The sequence below is a fragment of the Saccopteryx bilineata genome, chromosome 3, assembly GCF_036850765.1.
Source record: "Saccopteryx bilineata isolate mSacBil1 chromosome 3, mSacBil1_pri_phased_curated, whole genome shotgun sequence".
Classification (NCBI taxonomy): Eukaryota; Metazoa; Chordata; class Mammalia; order Chiroptera; family Emballonuridae; genus Saccopteryx; species Saccopteryx bilineata.
This window is the reverse complement of record NC_089492.1, coordinates 261,093,720-261,108,741: the sequence shown is the minus strand read 5'-3', so window position 1 is coordinate 261,108,741 and position 15,022 is coordinate 261,093,720. Positions and strand designations below refer to the sequence as shown.

Below are 15,022 nucleotides of genomic sequence, written 5' to 3'. Positions count from 1 at the left end.
CTAGTTCTGTAGGTCTAAGCATCATCAAGTTGTCAGTTCTTGCTAAATTAATTTACAATCTTAATCCAATCAATAAAAATACTAAGAAAACTTTTTTTCTGGAGCTAGACAAGTTGATATTAAAGTTCATATTACCCCCATCCCCCAAGAGAACAGCTAAGAAAACAATGAAAAGGGGGATAGGCTTATCAGTATTAAAACAAACTCTAAAGATTTTATAATCTACATGGGAGGTGGAAGAGCAGAGTAGATTGGGGAGAATCAGAAAGAGAAAGGAAAAGAGAAAGCAGCCAAGGGCACTCACTTATGGCAGATCAATGTTTGTGATCCTGTAGCTCTGGGACCGTGAATCAGTGTTCTAGCAGAAGATAGAGCCAATGGGAATCCTGTCCCAAGACTAAAGTGGGCCCACTTGAGACTTGGAAGAACGCAGTGTCCTGCCCACACCTCTCCCCCTTCTTGCTTGTTCTCTCATACTAATAATTAGTATAAAATCATTCTAATGCTTTCTACTTCACAAGGGGTGATTTGGGCACTATCTGGGACCAGCTGCTCTAGGGGGCTGCACACAATTTCTAGCCTTTTAACCTAGTTTTTAAACACTCTGAAAACTTTCATTCTGCTCTAATTTTGGCAATGTGCAATATGACATATATACAACAGGGCAAGTGTACTTTAATTAAATTATGGATGTATAAGAGTTATTTTAGTATCCTTGAAATAAAAGATATATCTAGAAATCAAGTTAACCTATCAGAAGGCAGCTCAGAGTGCCTTTAAGGTTAGGAGAAATTGTTACCTTTCATCACAAATTCATCTGGACAATTGGTCTTGATTTGAAATTCTGTTAAATGATTTCAGATTCAGTTTCCTGGTTTCTATACCTGCCTATGCTAAGAGCTGACATATTCTGCTAATAACACAGCCTACCTCCAACTCAGCATTTATTCTACTTATTTAGTTTGACATCAAGTCCATGGTTTCCCAGCATTTTATCTTAAGTCTACTTCTAGTTCTAAGATTCTCTAGCACTGAAAGAGTAAAGGAATGTGGCTCAAAACAGATGCCTTTTCCCAGAGAAGTTGTCCCCTGAATGTTTAACCTATATTTCTTTCATTCCAGTCCCACTTGGCACCTACGGTAAATCAGGTCCTCATCATTTCATCTTAATTACTGAAATGGGCAACTCACTGGTTTCTCTTCCTTTAACTTACTCCCACTCATTATCTCTAGCCTTTACCCAACAGAGCATAAGAATCTGACTCTAAAACACAAATATGATAACATCACTCCTTTGGTTAAAACCCTTCAATGGTCTCTTTCTGGGTAAGTCCCTAGAGCAGGTGCTGCTTATTATATTACCTCATCTGACTTTAATTTTCTGACATATGCCTGTGTTTCAGATTTCAGAATCATTTTGTTTTCTTCACTTATGCCTTGTACTTGATAGTGTAGGCATCCTTCAGCAAATGACACAAATCTCAAAGGCCTTCCCAATTTTCCCTCTTTTTACCTATTTAATTTGTATGGTACTATTTTGAACTTTATTTCTGGGTAACCCTCTTTCTTCCCTTCTTTTCCAAGTGAGAGAAGGGGAGATAGAGAGACAGACTCCTGCATGTATCCCAATAGGGATCCACCCAGCAACCACCATCTGGGGTCTATGTTCTGCCCATCTGGGGCTATGCTGGCAACTGAGCTATATTCAGCACTTGAGGAGGAGGCTGCATGGAACCATCTTCAGCGCCCCGGGCTGATAGAGAGAGAAAAGGGGGAGAGAAAGGGATGGGGAAGCAGATGGGTGCTTCTCCCGTATGTTCTGACTGGGAATTGAACCCGGGATATCCACACGCTGGGCCGATGCTCTACCACTGAGCCAACCGGCTAGTGCCTGTGTAAGTCTTACTAAAGGTAATCCAATTACTCCTCAATGTTAATGTGGAGTTAAAAAAAATTAACCTTTTTTCTGACCTGTGGTGGCATAGTGGATAAAGTGTCAACCTGGAATGCTGAGGTTGCCTGTTCGAAACCCTGGGCTTGCCTGGTTGTGAAGCAACTACTATGAGTTGATGCTTTCCACTACCTACCCCTACTTCTCTGTCTCTCTCCTCTTTCTAAAATCAATAAATAAAACAAAAACAACAACAAAACCCCAAGAAAACACCTTTTTGTTTGTTTTGATAAGGTTGGGGGTTGCCAAGTTAGTTAAGATGAGAATATTATTTCATTTGAGTGAGCTATGTTAACATAATTCTGAAAACAAAAACATAAATAAACAAATAAAAAAAAAAGGGAAAAAAGTGTGGTGATACACTGTCACTAAAAAGTACAAGCAAGCAACAAGAGGCACCATAAGCTCATATGCAAAGAGACTTGCAGGTTATAAAGCAGAACCAGACTACCAGTAGCTATACCAGGAATGGAGCAAAGGACAGGGAAATCCGCACACAAACTATCCTGGAAGGGGACGGGGGTCCTTCTCAGTGCCCCTAGATGGCCTTTCCAGTCCCTTTTATTTCCATCCGAGTTAAGTTACCTAGGAATATCTTAATTGGCAGAGTTGGTTGAAAAACTATATATGCAAATGGTCTTCCTCAATTATGATAAATGCCTGTCCCTACAAGAGCTATGGCATTACATTTTCTATGGCTGAAGAGCTGGCAGTGACTGGCTGGGAAAACTGACTTCTCTTGTCCAGACATACAATCACTAGTCATTGGTGCTTTGCAGGATCTATCTCCAACTCTTGATCCTTCTCATACTATTTCTTTTTTTTTTTTTTTTTTACATTGTCTAAGTCTATATAAAGGTTTGTCTCATAGAGAAGAGAGTACCCGAATAGGTTAGACTTTGTTAGTATAGCAAGCTCAAATTTCATACTATTTCAATAGGCATTTCAAACTCATCCCAACCTTCAGCTATGGGGTGAAAAAGGGCCCTGGAGTTTCTGATAGATTTCACTATGCATTTCCAAAATAACAGATGGAATCCCCTTCCACAGGTATCAAACTTCACAATTCTCAAAGTACTTTAAAATTCATGAACTCACTTGATATTATTCACAATTATCTCACTTCCTTGCCTAATGATTATTTCTAAACTTCCTTTGAAGTCAGAAATCCACGGAGCTGGGTTCAGGTCCTTGAAAATCACTTAACCTCTTTGAATGATGGGTTACTATGAGGTTTAACATATTTTGTGACCTACATTCTTTTCCATGGAAAGTTTCTGTTTTTTTTCTTCTTTTCCAAGTGAGAGGAGGGGAGATAGGGAGACAGACTCCCATATGCGCTCCAACCAGGATCCACCTGGCAACCCTGTCTGGGGCCGATGCTCTGCCCATCTGGGGTCATGCTCATATATGAGCTATTTTTAGTACCTGAGGCAGAGGTTCCACGGAGCCATCCTCACTTGGCACCTGGGCCAAAGTGCTCGAACCAATCGAGCCATGGCATGGGAGGGGAGGAGAGGCAGAGAGAGAGAGAGAGAGAGAGAGACAGAGACAGAGACAGAGAGACAGACAGAGAAGGGGAGCACGGAGAAGCAGATGGTCACTTCTCCTGTATGCCCTGACTGGGAATTGAACCCGGGACATCCACATGCTTGGCTGACGCTCTAACACTGAGCCAACTGGCCAGGGCCGAAAAGTTTCAATAAAACTGGCTCTACAGTATACTGTGATTATTGACTATGTGTATGTAACTGAATTCAGCTCTAAGGTAGGCTTCCATGTTTCTATAGATCAGACACTATGTAATTGCTACTGATTTGAGTGAAGAAAAGTTATGGGGAAAGATGGGGAATTCTCTTACTTGATGAAATCTTTTACTGAGAAAAATACCTGGTTTATCACAACTGGGGTATTATGATAAAGGAAAATTATAAAAGGACTTCCAAATCTTGAGAATTACCGTATTTTTTGCTCCATAAGATGCACCTGACCATAACACACACCTAGGGTTTTAATGAGGAAAATAAGAAAAAAAAATCTGAATCAAATGGTGTGTTAAAATATTTAATAAAATACCGTATATTTCACTCCATAAGACACACAGGCATTTTCCCCTCCACTTTTGGAGGAAAAAAGTGTGCCTTATGGAGCGAAAAATACGGTATATTCCTACCCCTCAGTAGCAGAAAACAAAAACTACCAGAAAATCCTCTTACCTAACATGGCCATTATGTCCTGACTTCAACTTGTGCTGAGGATAAATAAGGGATAACATTAAGCATCTATGAGATCACTGAAAATATAAAAATAGAAAAAACACAACTCCTTATCTTCAACAAGTTAGGTCATAATATAATGTCACTTCCCTTTTAAGGAAAGTGTGAGTGCCGCTCCATTCTGTACTAGAGCGCATCCCTGATGTGCGAAGCTCACTCTAGGCACAACACTGTAAATTGAAATGGATCAAGAAGAAGGTCTAAGCTGATGGGAGCTTAGAAACTATCCAAGCTCAGAAATATCTAAAGAAAAAAAGATCTGGAGAAACAAGATTATCAGGAGCTATCTGAAAAGGTTTCAGGTGAAACAGGAAACAAAATTTGAGCCAATGGAGCCTGACTGGGCGGTGGCACAGTGGATAGAGCGTCGGACTGGGATGTGGAAGACCCAGGTTCGAGACCCCAAGGTCGCCAGCTTGAGCGAGGGTTCATCTGGTTTGAACAAAAGCTCACCAGCTTGAGCCCAAGGTCACTGGCTCAAGCAAGGGGTTACTCAGCCTGCTGAAGGCCCGCGGTCAAGGCACGTATGAGAAGGCAATCAATGAATAATTAAGGTGTTGCAATGCACAACGAAAAACTAATGATTGATGCTTCTCATTTCTCTGTTCCTGTCTGTCTGTCCCTGTCTATTCCTCTCTCTGACTCTCTGTCTCTGTAAACAAACAAACAAATTCTCATGTAAAAAAAAAAATTGAGCCAATGGAAAGATACTAGGGGAAAAAAGATTTCAGCTTAAAGTTTAAAAAAGGACATTTTTAGGCATTAGGGCTATCACAGGTGGAAGGAAGGTGCTCCTCAGAGAGACCACAATCTCCCTGGCTCTAGAAGAATTTAAGTAAGGGCTAGATGAATACTTTTAGGGGAAGGTCTTAAGGTGAGTCTGAATTAGGTGGGTGGTTGAATTTGATGACTTCTGAGGTTTCTTTTAACCCTGAGATTCCAACATTCTATAACTTTTTATCTTCCTGACATATCATATTTAATATGAAGACAACTGACTGAATCTTAACCAAAACAACTTCTAGATGGAATATAACATGGTAAAGGTGACTCTGAAATTGCTACATTTTGGGAAGATGTTAAGCTCATGTTGGTAGTTAGAAGTTTACCAAAATTCTAACTTTTTGCTTTAAAGATTAAATGTATCATTTAAAACAAATGCTTATAGGTTATCTTCCTTGAAGTGACCAGCTCACTTAATTCTGGAGAAAGTATCTGCCAAATATCCAAGTCACTTGTTCTTTTAAGTACAGATGATGTTCCATGAAAACAAATGGCCACTTCAGCTTGTAACTCAAACGATCAAACAAGTACTTTTTTCCGAGAAAACCATTATATGTGGATATTCTTTTTCTTTTTTTTCCTAGCTTTTAAAAAATTTATTTATTTTAGAGAGAAGAGACAGAGGGAGAGAGAGAGAAGGAGGGGAGAAGCAGGAAGCATCAACTCCTATATGTGCCTTGACCGGGCAAGCCCAGGGTATCAAACCTGCGACCTCAGCATTCCAGATTCATGCTTTATCCACTGCGCCACCACAGGCCAGGCTACTCTTGGATATTTTAAAGATGAAACTGAACTCACAGAGGTTAAAGGACTTGCCAAAGAACACATAGCTAAAGATAGGATTTGAATCTGGATCTTTAGGCCTCCAAAGTCCATATTCTTTCCACTATATTTCCCTGAAACCAATAAACAAAACAAAAACATATCCTCAAATAAAGGAAGAAAGATAAAGAACTAAATATGCCTAGTTATAATAATGAAGGGCATTGGGGTACAGCTTATTTCTAGGTTTCTCCATTAATGCTTAGTTAGAGTCTTAGTTACCCAAAAGAGCTCATTATCAGATTTCTCTTCTCTGCAGCAAGAACACAGAATATGGAATTAGAAAGGGATTCATACAATATAAGCCCAGCTTGTGTGTGTGTGTGTGTGTGTGTGTGTGTGTGTACATGTCTGCATGGCCCTGTATCTGACTCAGAACATAAACCATGGAAAAGAAAAAAAAACATCATCAGGGGACCCATTTGGTTTATCAGTTTCCTGGACTAGGATCTTGTTTTCATTCTTGGCAGTGTATCATGGGCCTTGGCATAGTAATTTAGAGGATGTGTTCTTTATTAACTTTGCTCAGCTTGGCTGGATTCAGCTGTGTGTTGCCAGCTGGGCTGATGCCAGGGCTGAAACTCCATTCCTTTAAATTCCAGGTCACTTAATAAAGCATGGGCTGCCTTCTGCTTCCATCTAACTCAACACATTCAGTTCTCCATGTCGAGCTCTTTCTTTCCCTCTTGACCCTTATTCCTACAGCATGAATAGAGGACCTCTGCAATTATAAAGACATTTCATATTTTCTTGGGGTCATTTTAGGCTGATAAGTCTGTACAGACTGGAGAAAATAGAAGGATAATAAAAGTATGCATGATGGGATCACAAGACAACTTCAAAAACCTTGTATTACTGAGATTCAAAGGAGTGACTGACTTTAGCTGTCTGGGGCAGTAGGTAAGAGGATTCCAGAGCAATTCCAGCAGGTGGAGGGCTATGTCTTCGCGGACGGTGGTCTGCTAATGTGTCTGGTCAAGCCTAAGCTGCTCAGAGAGGTGGCATGAAAGCACACTGAGGAAGCACCTGCTAGTCAGCCATGGTCTAATGAATACATTTAGCTTGCCTTAGCACAAGACAATGCATCTCAAAATCTAACAAAATCTTGCCTCTCTGCCGTATCACCCTCATAACTGTTTTTCTTTGTTTTGTTTAAGAATTTGCCAAGTGTCCCTCATCTTCTTGATATACATAAATGTTCATGTTTTGTTTTTCTTCTAGCCATCATTGATATTTGGATATTCTTATTTAAAATGTAGTATTTTCTCAAAAATCATCTAGGGAATTAAGGGACAAATGTAATAACACAGTTTATATTACTGGATTCCAGTGTGACTTTCCTAAGAACCACATACACTTATTTAAATTGGGGACTTTGCAAGTTGCTGTGTACTGACACCAGCATACAGTCAATGTTATAGCACGAGCTTGCCTAAGGGAACTAGATGGATCTAAGTATTCTGAAGAAAACAGCACATGTGGTTGGTCAAATTTATGAACCTAAGCCTAAGTTATTCCTTGCTATTTCCAGGAAATTTGAGAGATGCCAGTTGTTTCATTACATATGATGAAAAATTGCTACCATTCTCAGGCAATTTGGTGAAGGCCGGAGTGAGAAGTGGGCAGAGCTAAGGGGCAGCTTAAGGAAGCTGGAAGGGAGCCATGGGACAGAACCTTTTGGTCCCTTGGGCAGATATAATTAGAATCTGAAAGAGAACCCAGATCCCCTGCTTCATAATCTAGTGCCCATTTCATTTCTCATATTCCTATTTCTATTTGTGTACTGTAAGTGTACAGTAAGAGAAAGCCAGTTATGGGAGTTCTGGCTCATTGCACAAATCTTGCTGCATAAATATATTTTTCCTGACCAAAATAGAGCACTTAAAAAGCCTCTGTGTGTGCAGTTCATTTTTCCTGGGATGTCTAGGCATCTTTATTTATTTATTTTCCATTTTTCTGAAGCTGGAAACGGGGAGAGACAGTCAGACAGACTCCCGCATGCGCCCGACCGGGATCCACCCGGCACGCCCACCAGGGGCGACGCTCTGCCCACCAGGGGGCGATGCTCTGCCCATCCTGGGCGTCGCCATGTTGCGACCAGAGCCACTCTAGCGCCTGAGGCAGAGGCCACAGAGCCATCCCCAGCGCCCGGGCCATCTTTGCTCCAATGGAGCCTTGGCTGCGGGAGGGGAAGAGAGAGACAGAGAGGAAAGCGCGGTGGAGGGGTGGAGAAGCAAATGGGCGCTTCTCCTGTGTGCCCTGGCCGGGAATCGAACCCGGGTCCTCCGCACGCTAGGCCGACGCTCTACCGCTGAGCCAACCGGCCAGGGCTAGGCATCTTAATTCAGATATAATTAACTTATAATGGACATCCGCTATGTACTGCATTGTGCTATGTATTTGCATACCCATCTTTTCATTTAAATCACTCAATCAATCTGGAAAGGAGGCACTTCCCTATTACCTACACTGAGCCTAACACTGCTAATATGACGTTGCCTCTACAGTTTGTTGATCAGACCAATGAATAAAGGCCAGAGTTTCTAGATGTGATTAGAGTACAAGGCCAAACAAGGACAGAGGGTATGTGTGTGTGTGTGCGCACGGTGTGCATAGGGTGGCAGGAAATGGTATGTTAAATAAAGGCAAGGCCTGGAGCTAGTACATCTGAGAGGGTAAAAGGAAAAGTAGCCAAGTGCCTGTCCTTATTAAGGCACCAAAAAATTTGTTTCATTTATTTCCCAGTGTGCCCCCACTTTTTCTCACATGGTCAGTGAGACACATCTTCTCAGGAAACAGGAGGGGCATGCTGGGTGCTAGAGCTTCCTGCAGAGAGCACATTCTCAGGCTTGTTGTGGCTTAGCAGACAAAGAAGTTGGGTAGGGAAGGGGTTAGAGGTGTACATATGTTTAGTGACAGAGAGGTGGGTGGATATGGGCTTGGAGATGAGTCTCTCTGGAGAGGAGTGACACTTGCTACTCTTATTTTTGGCTATAAGATTTCTAAAATTTGAAAAATAGAACATTAATTTAAATAACTTTTAATCTGCTACTAAAATTGCAGTAGCACTCACTTTCATAATTGAATATTAGCTTTAGATAATAATAAATAGAAATTAAATCAGAAAATATAGCATGATATATTTCACTCAGCAAATATTATTGAATAACTATGTGCCAAGTGCTAGTGCTGGGCTATAAAGATGAAGTTAATAGTGGCTCTGGCCAGTTGGCTCAGCGGTGGAGCGTTGGCCCAGCGTGTGGAAGTCCAGGGTTCAATTCTAGGCCAGGGCACACCAGAGAAACACCCATCTGCTTCTCCACCCTTCCCCCTATCCTTTCTCTCTCTCTCTTCCCCTCCCACAGCCAAGTTTCCACTGGAGCAAAGTTGGCTGAGGCACTGAGGATGGCTCCATGGCCTCCGCCTCAGGTGCAAGAATGGCTCTGATGCAGCAGAGCAATGCCCCAGAGGGGCCGAGCACAGCCCTCTAGTGGGCATGCTGGGTGGATCCTGGTTGGGCGCATGTGGGAGTCTGTCTGTCTCCCTCTCTCCCGCTTCTCAATTTGGAAAAATACAAAAAAAAAACAAAAAAAAAGAACAAAAAACCCCAAAACAAAACAAAAAGATAAAGTTAATAAATTAGTTCTACTTAATAAGGACTGCAGGTAGAAATAAACCCTAACTTCCTAGAAATGGCAGAAAGAAGTTCAGCTTCCTTATTAATGCTTTACTGGATCTTTGTTAAAAGGCTGAGAAGTGACCACTTTATTAATGCTTATACTGAAAAATTAGCATTAATTTACATGTTACAGTGGTATCTACTTGTTAAATAGTTGTGATAGGTGTTAAAATAAACTTAAGGCCTGACCAGGCGGTGGCGCAGTGGATGGAGCGTCGGACTGGGATGCGGAAGTACCCAGGTTCGAGACCCCAGAGGTCGCGCGCGGGCTCATCTGGCTTGAGCAAAGAGCTCGCCAGCCTGGACCCAAGGTCGCTGGCTCCAGCAGGGGGTTACTCGGTCTGCTGAAGGCCCGCGGTCAGGGCACGTGTGAGAAAGCAATCAATGAACAACTAAGAAGTCGCAACGCACAACGAGAAACTGATGATTGATGCTTCTCATCTCTCTCTGTTCCTGTCTGTCTGTCCCTGTCTATCTCTGCCTCTGTAAAAAAAAAAAAAAAAAAAAAAAAAAAAAAAAAAAAAAAAACTTAAGAACTCACATTTGGCTTCTTTATTCAAAGAATATTCCCCTCAATCTATCCTTGTCATCACAAGGTTGCTGCCTCAATTCCCTTTTTCACCTGGAATACTCTCACGCTCTGCCTTCAGCTTCTGGAAGCCACCCATCCCCTCACTGCTACCAGAAAGGTTCTTCTAAAATACAAATCTGACCTGTAATTCCACTAAAGAAAGCCCATTCAATGCCTCTCATTGCTCTTGGGGTAGAGACCCAGATCTTTCAAACGATCTAAAGAGAAGCTGTGTATTTCCTGTGCCTTCCTCTCCAAGCTATGTCTTTCTGCTGCTCTCCTTACACGCGGCAGGCTAGTCATTTAAACATTTTTTATTTCCTCAACTACATCTTTCTTTTTTTTAGTCTCGGGCCTCTATACTCATCTGTTCCCTCTGCTAGACTAGAACTCTTTTTCTCCCTCCCTCTTCTTCAGGTTTCCGCTTAGATGTCATTTTGTGTGGAAGCCTTTCCTGACCTCCAACTTCCAATCCTCCTTAAATTTAGAGTAGGGGCCCTTTTGAACTTTATGACTACAAAGTTATAATTCTCTTTTGATCTATACTCACAAAACTGTAAACTCTACTAAAGCCTGCCAGGCTTACATGCCTCTGCTGTGAGGAAACAGGGACACTGGAAGGTAGGCTTCCCCCTCGCTCCTCTAAGGGAGGGTTCAGTCTCTTCCAGCCCTGCTCCAGCCACCTATGACCTAACCTTGCCCAGAATGCTGGGGTTTGCCACTGAAGGCTGAAGGTGCCCAGGGCCGTCGGCTCCATCTATGACACTGTGGACGAGCCTAGGGTATTTCTTCCAAGAAGCAGGTAAACTGATCTCATTTGCACAAGGGCCACTTAACTATGTCTTGTCTGAATAGTTAGGTTTTTTTTATTCTTCCCTCGAAGATCTCTGTTGTGGGTGTTGATAGTCCTATTTTCTGCTACTTTGTTTAATATATAGTGTTTCCTTTATTCCTCCTACCTCAATGCCCCACTCATATTTCAGGCTGGGACCTACTCTTAATTTAGAGCTCTTTCCCTCTTTTGCCAACTTCTATTATGAATTTAACTTTGCCACCCAGCTTAGTGTATCCCAAGGTTCTCTTTACCAAGCCACAGTTGCAGAGCTCCAGGGAACAGCACCCTGGTCTCATCTCTCCAGGCAGAGGAGAACAGAAGCTCCATCTCCACACATGCTGCAGATGGCTTTCCCAGTCTACCTGAATCATTACCAGCTAGAAGCAGTGGTCATTGGGACTTGGACGTGAGCTGAAAAGTATAGAATTGTGACAATTCCAGTGCCATGCGGACTTTTCCTGGATGTGGACTTTTCCTGGACTCCTGCTCCTTGTGACAGCTCCTAACGGACTGAACTGGGGTTGAGTTGCATTTGCAGGGATCTGGAATGGTGTTGGTGCCAACTTTGGACTTGGTGAACATGTTAAGGACACTACTCTTTTATGGATTCTTGCTGTATTGGCCAAGAGTTTGCTTAAAGGCTTTAATCACTGTAAAAAAAATAAAATAGAAGACTGGATAAAGAAGATGTGGCATATATACACTAGGATATGCTACTCAGCCATAAGAAATGATGACATTGGATCATTTACAACAAAATGGTGGGATCTTGATAACATTATACAGAGTGAACTAAGTAAATCAGAAAAAACCAAGAACTGCATGATTCCATACATTGGTGGGACATAAAAACGAGACTAAGAGACATGGACAAGAGTGTGGTGGTTACGGGGGAGGGGGAGGGAGGGAGGGGGAAGGGGGGAGGAGGGGCACAAAGAAAACTAGATAGAAGGTGACGGAGGACAATCTGTCTTTGGGTGATGGGTATGCAACATAACTGAAGGACAAAATAACCTGGACATGTTTTCTTTGAATATATGTACCCTGATTTATTGATGTCACCCCATAAAAATTAATAAAAAATTATTTCTAAATAAAAAAAACAAAAACAAAAAAACTGTAAACTCTAAAAGCAGAATCCCTATCAACTGATCCAGTGACCAGCACTTAGTCATGACTTGACAGAACTTGAATGAATGGCCGGCTGAAGAAAATCAGACAGTCCATCAGTTGACCTATGTGCTGTGACCTACAGGTTAGCCCTGGTTGTGTTATTATTGCCTCTACCCTAGTTTTTCCTTGCATAGTTTAGGATTACAGTTTAACCAACACTCTTTCTGACCTAGAATCTCATAGTGATTATGGTGTAGTCTCTTGTTTATATAGTGTAGTTTTACAACAGGAAGAGACCATCCATAAGGGAAACACTTTTTACATGTTTCACACACACACACACATGCAAAAAAGAGAAGAGACATTCTGATAATTTTGTTTTTAAGCATCCAACTCTTACTCTACAGACCAGGATGATATTCTTGCACATTAACCACAGTAATGAGTCAGATTTTTTTTTTCTCTGCACAATGCCACAGGTAGAAAGGGTAGACTTATAAAGGAGGCCTGGCTGCTCAGCACTTCTATTAGACTCCTATAGTTGTAACAGCATATAGAAAGCAGCCAGACCCAGCCTACACTATACATGAAGTCACAAAAGGCTGATGTATAACCCAGAATGCAATAGATTTATAATAAAAATACAAATATGAAGTAGCTTGGATCTCATGTTTTCTTAGTGTTGTAAAATTACAGAGAAAGTCAAACTAAAATATGAAACTGGCTTGCCCAGCCTAAAATCAGAGCAAGGGGGAGTTAAATGAATTATTATGATAGTTGAAGCCTTAATTTTAACATGCCAAACGGATTGAACTTTTTGTTTGGCTTCTTAAATTTAAAAAGTAATGCACGTCTCTGTTTCAATTTTAGGTCACACAGATAAAAAGTGATGAGGTAAAAAAAAAAAAACACCTGCCTTTTATGACCAAATACCCTGGACTAATTGCAAGCTTGGTATTTGCTGTCCATCAAAGTTGGCTTGGCCCCAGGAGTTTAGAAGCTAAAAAGGATGTGGTTTAGCAAAGGAGAAACAGCTGGCATGCAGGAGCCCCCTTAGAGAGGCAGAGCCCCGTATGGGTAGAGGCAGGACAAGGTGGAAGGAGAGCTGAGGGATCTGGAATGAAGTAGAGGATAGTCATAGGACTCACATGTTGCCCATTCCCAAGATCAGGAAACTAGTTCAACCTCTCAAATTTGGAATGACTTGCTCAAAAACTTAAAACAAGTTTGTGGTCCAGTCAGGATTAAACCTAGATCAATGCTCTGATATTACTCTACACAGATTCTTTCCTATTTTGTATCAGATCTGGAAGCCAAAATACAGGGTCTCAAATAAAGCTTTAAAGAGAGCCCTGAGAAGAATGGGAAGAGTAGAGGGAGACATGCATGAAGACCGTGTGAATCAGAGACGGCCCTGACAGCTGCTCCCACTGAAAGAGAGAGCTCCATGGTCTCTCCCTCTAGACTCGGATACTAACAAAATCAAGTTGCTTAATCCTCTGAACTTCACTTTTTTCATAAAAAAATGTATCTGAAAATAATTATATCCAGTTCAGTGTAACCAGGAAGAGAAAATGAAATAACATGTGTAAAAGAACATTAAGTGAATATTAGTATTTTTTCTTACTTAATGTAAGCAAGAAACAATCTCATATTATTTCAATTTTTTCACCAGAAGGTAGAAAAGGAGGAGAAGATGGTATGATTAGAAAGAGAGTAAGCTTACACATACAGAGAACATCTTGTTTTATGAAATGAATTGAGTAACCACATTTTTTCCACATTGTATCACTTGCTCCTTAGCCAGGCCACTGGGATGGCTGAAGCTCAGCTAATACTGAGAGTTACATTACAGAACCTACTGAGGGTAGGAAACAACCTGGCTGCTGGGATGATGACTGAAGGACCTGGGCTGGAGATGCCAAATGGAAACAGGTCTCTCTACCTTCTGAGCCTGGTCCTTCTGGTCATCTCTGTTAACAATCTGAGATCTCCCGAGACACAAAGAATTGAGAGGAAAACAGTCAGCAAATAACTCGGCAAGCATCAACCACATAGTGAGTCATCTTTCTTATCAGCATGGTGTGCAGTCAGAAAGGAATGCATGTCCAGCAATTCTTGGACACAAAGACTCTCAGCTCTCTGGCTCTTGAGAACTGCCTAACTTCTGTTAAGAGATTTATCAATCAAAATAACAGAGTTCTCTAGGCAAGAAAGTGAGAAAATAAACCTAACTGAATATAGCCTAGATCAACAGGCTTGTCCTGTTTTAGTCTCAAGTAAACAAAAATGGCTCTACTATCACATCCACACGGCAATGGATTTCTCATACCAACCCCTGGGCATCTGTTTCTTGAAGCATACAGAGGAGTAGTAGCACTTGCCTGATGCAAGATGTCTATCTCTTAGCCCCCAGTCCCATCTCAAGTTCCCTCCCTCCTGCCACCAACTTAATCCAAGCCACCCTTATCTCTTCCTTATGCACATATACCACAGCACAACCCATTCCCCACAGAGCAACCCATTTTTTTGGGGGGGGCAGAAACAGAGAGAGTCAGAGAGAGGGACAGATAGGAACAGACAGACAGGAAGGGAGAGAGATGAGAAACATCAATTCTTCATTGTGGCTCCTTAGTTGTTCATTGATTGGTTTCTTGTATGTGCCTTGACCAGAGGGCTACAGCAAACCGAGTGACCCCTTGCTTGAGCTAGCGACCTTGGGCTCAAGCTGGTGAGTCCTGCTTAAATCAGATGAGCCCGCGCTCAAGCTGGCGACCTCGAGGTCTTGAACCTGGGTCCTCCACATCCCAGTCTGATGCTCTATCCATTGCACCACCACCTGGTCAGGCTCCAAGTGATTTTTTAAATAACTACTTTATTGACATATAATTCACATTCCCTAAAATTCACCCTTTTTAATGTGTATAATTCAGAATTGTGTAAACATCATCCCTATTTAACTTTAGAACATATTTATCATCTCAAAAAGAAA

At 41.7% G+C, this 15,022-nt stretch overlaps 1 protein-coding gene and 1 pseudogene across 9 annotated transcripts in view; both read right to left on the bottom strand.

The window, feature by feature from the left end:
• SCMH1 (Scm polycomb group protein homolog 1) overlaps positions 1-15,022 on the bottom strand; it is a 167,455-nt gene that overhangs the window by 37,986 nt on the left and 114,447 nt on the right. The window lies entirely within an intron of this gene.
• Positions 2,789-2,900, bottom strand: LOC136332860 (small nucleolar RNA SNORA28; annotated as a pseudogene).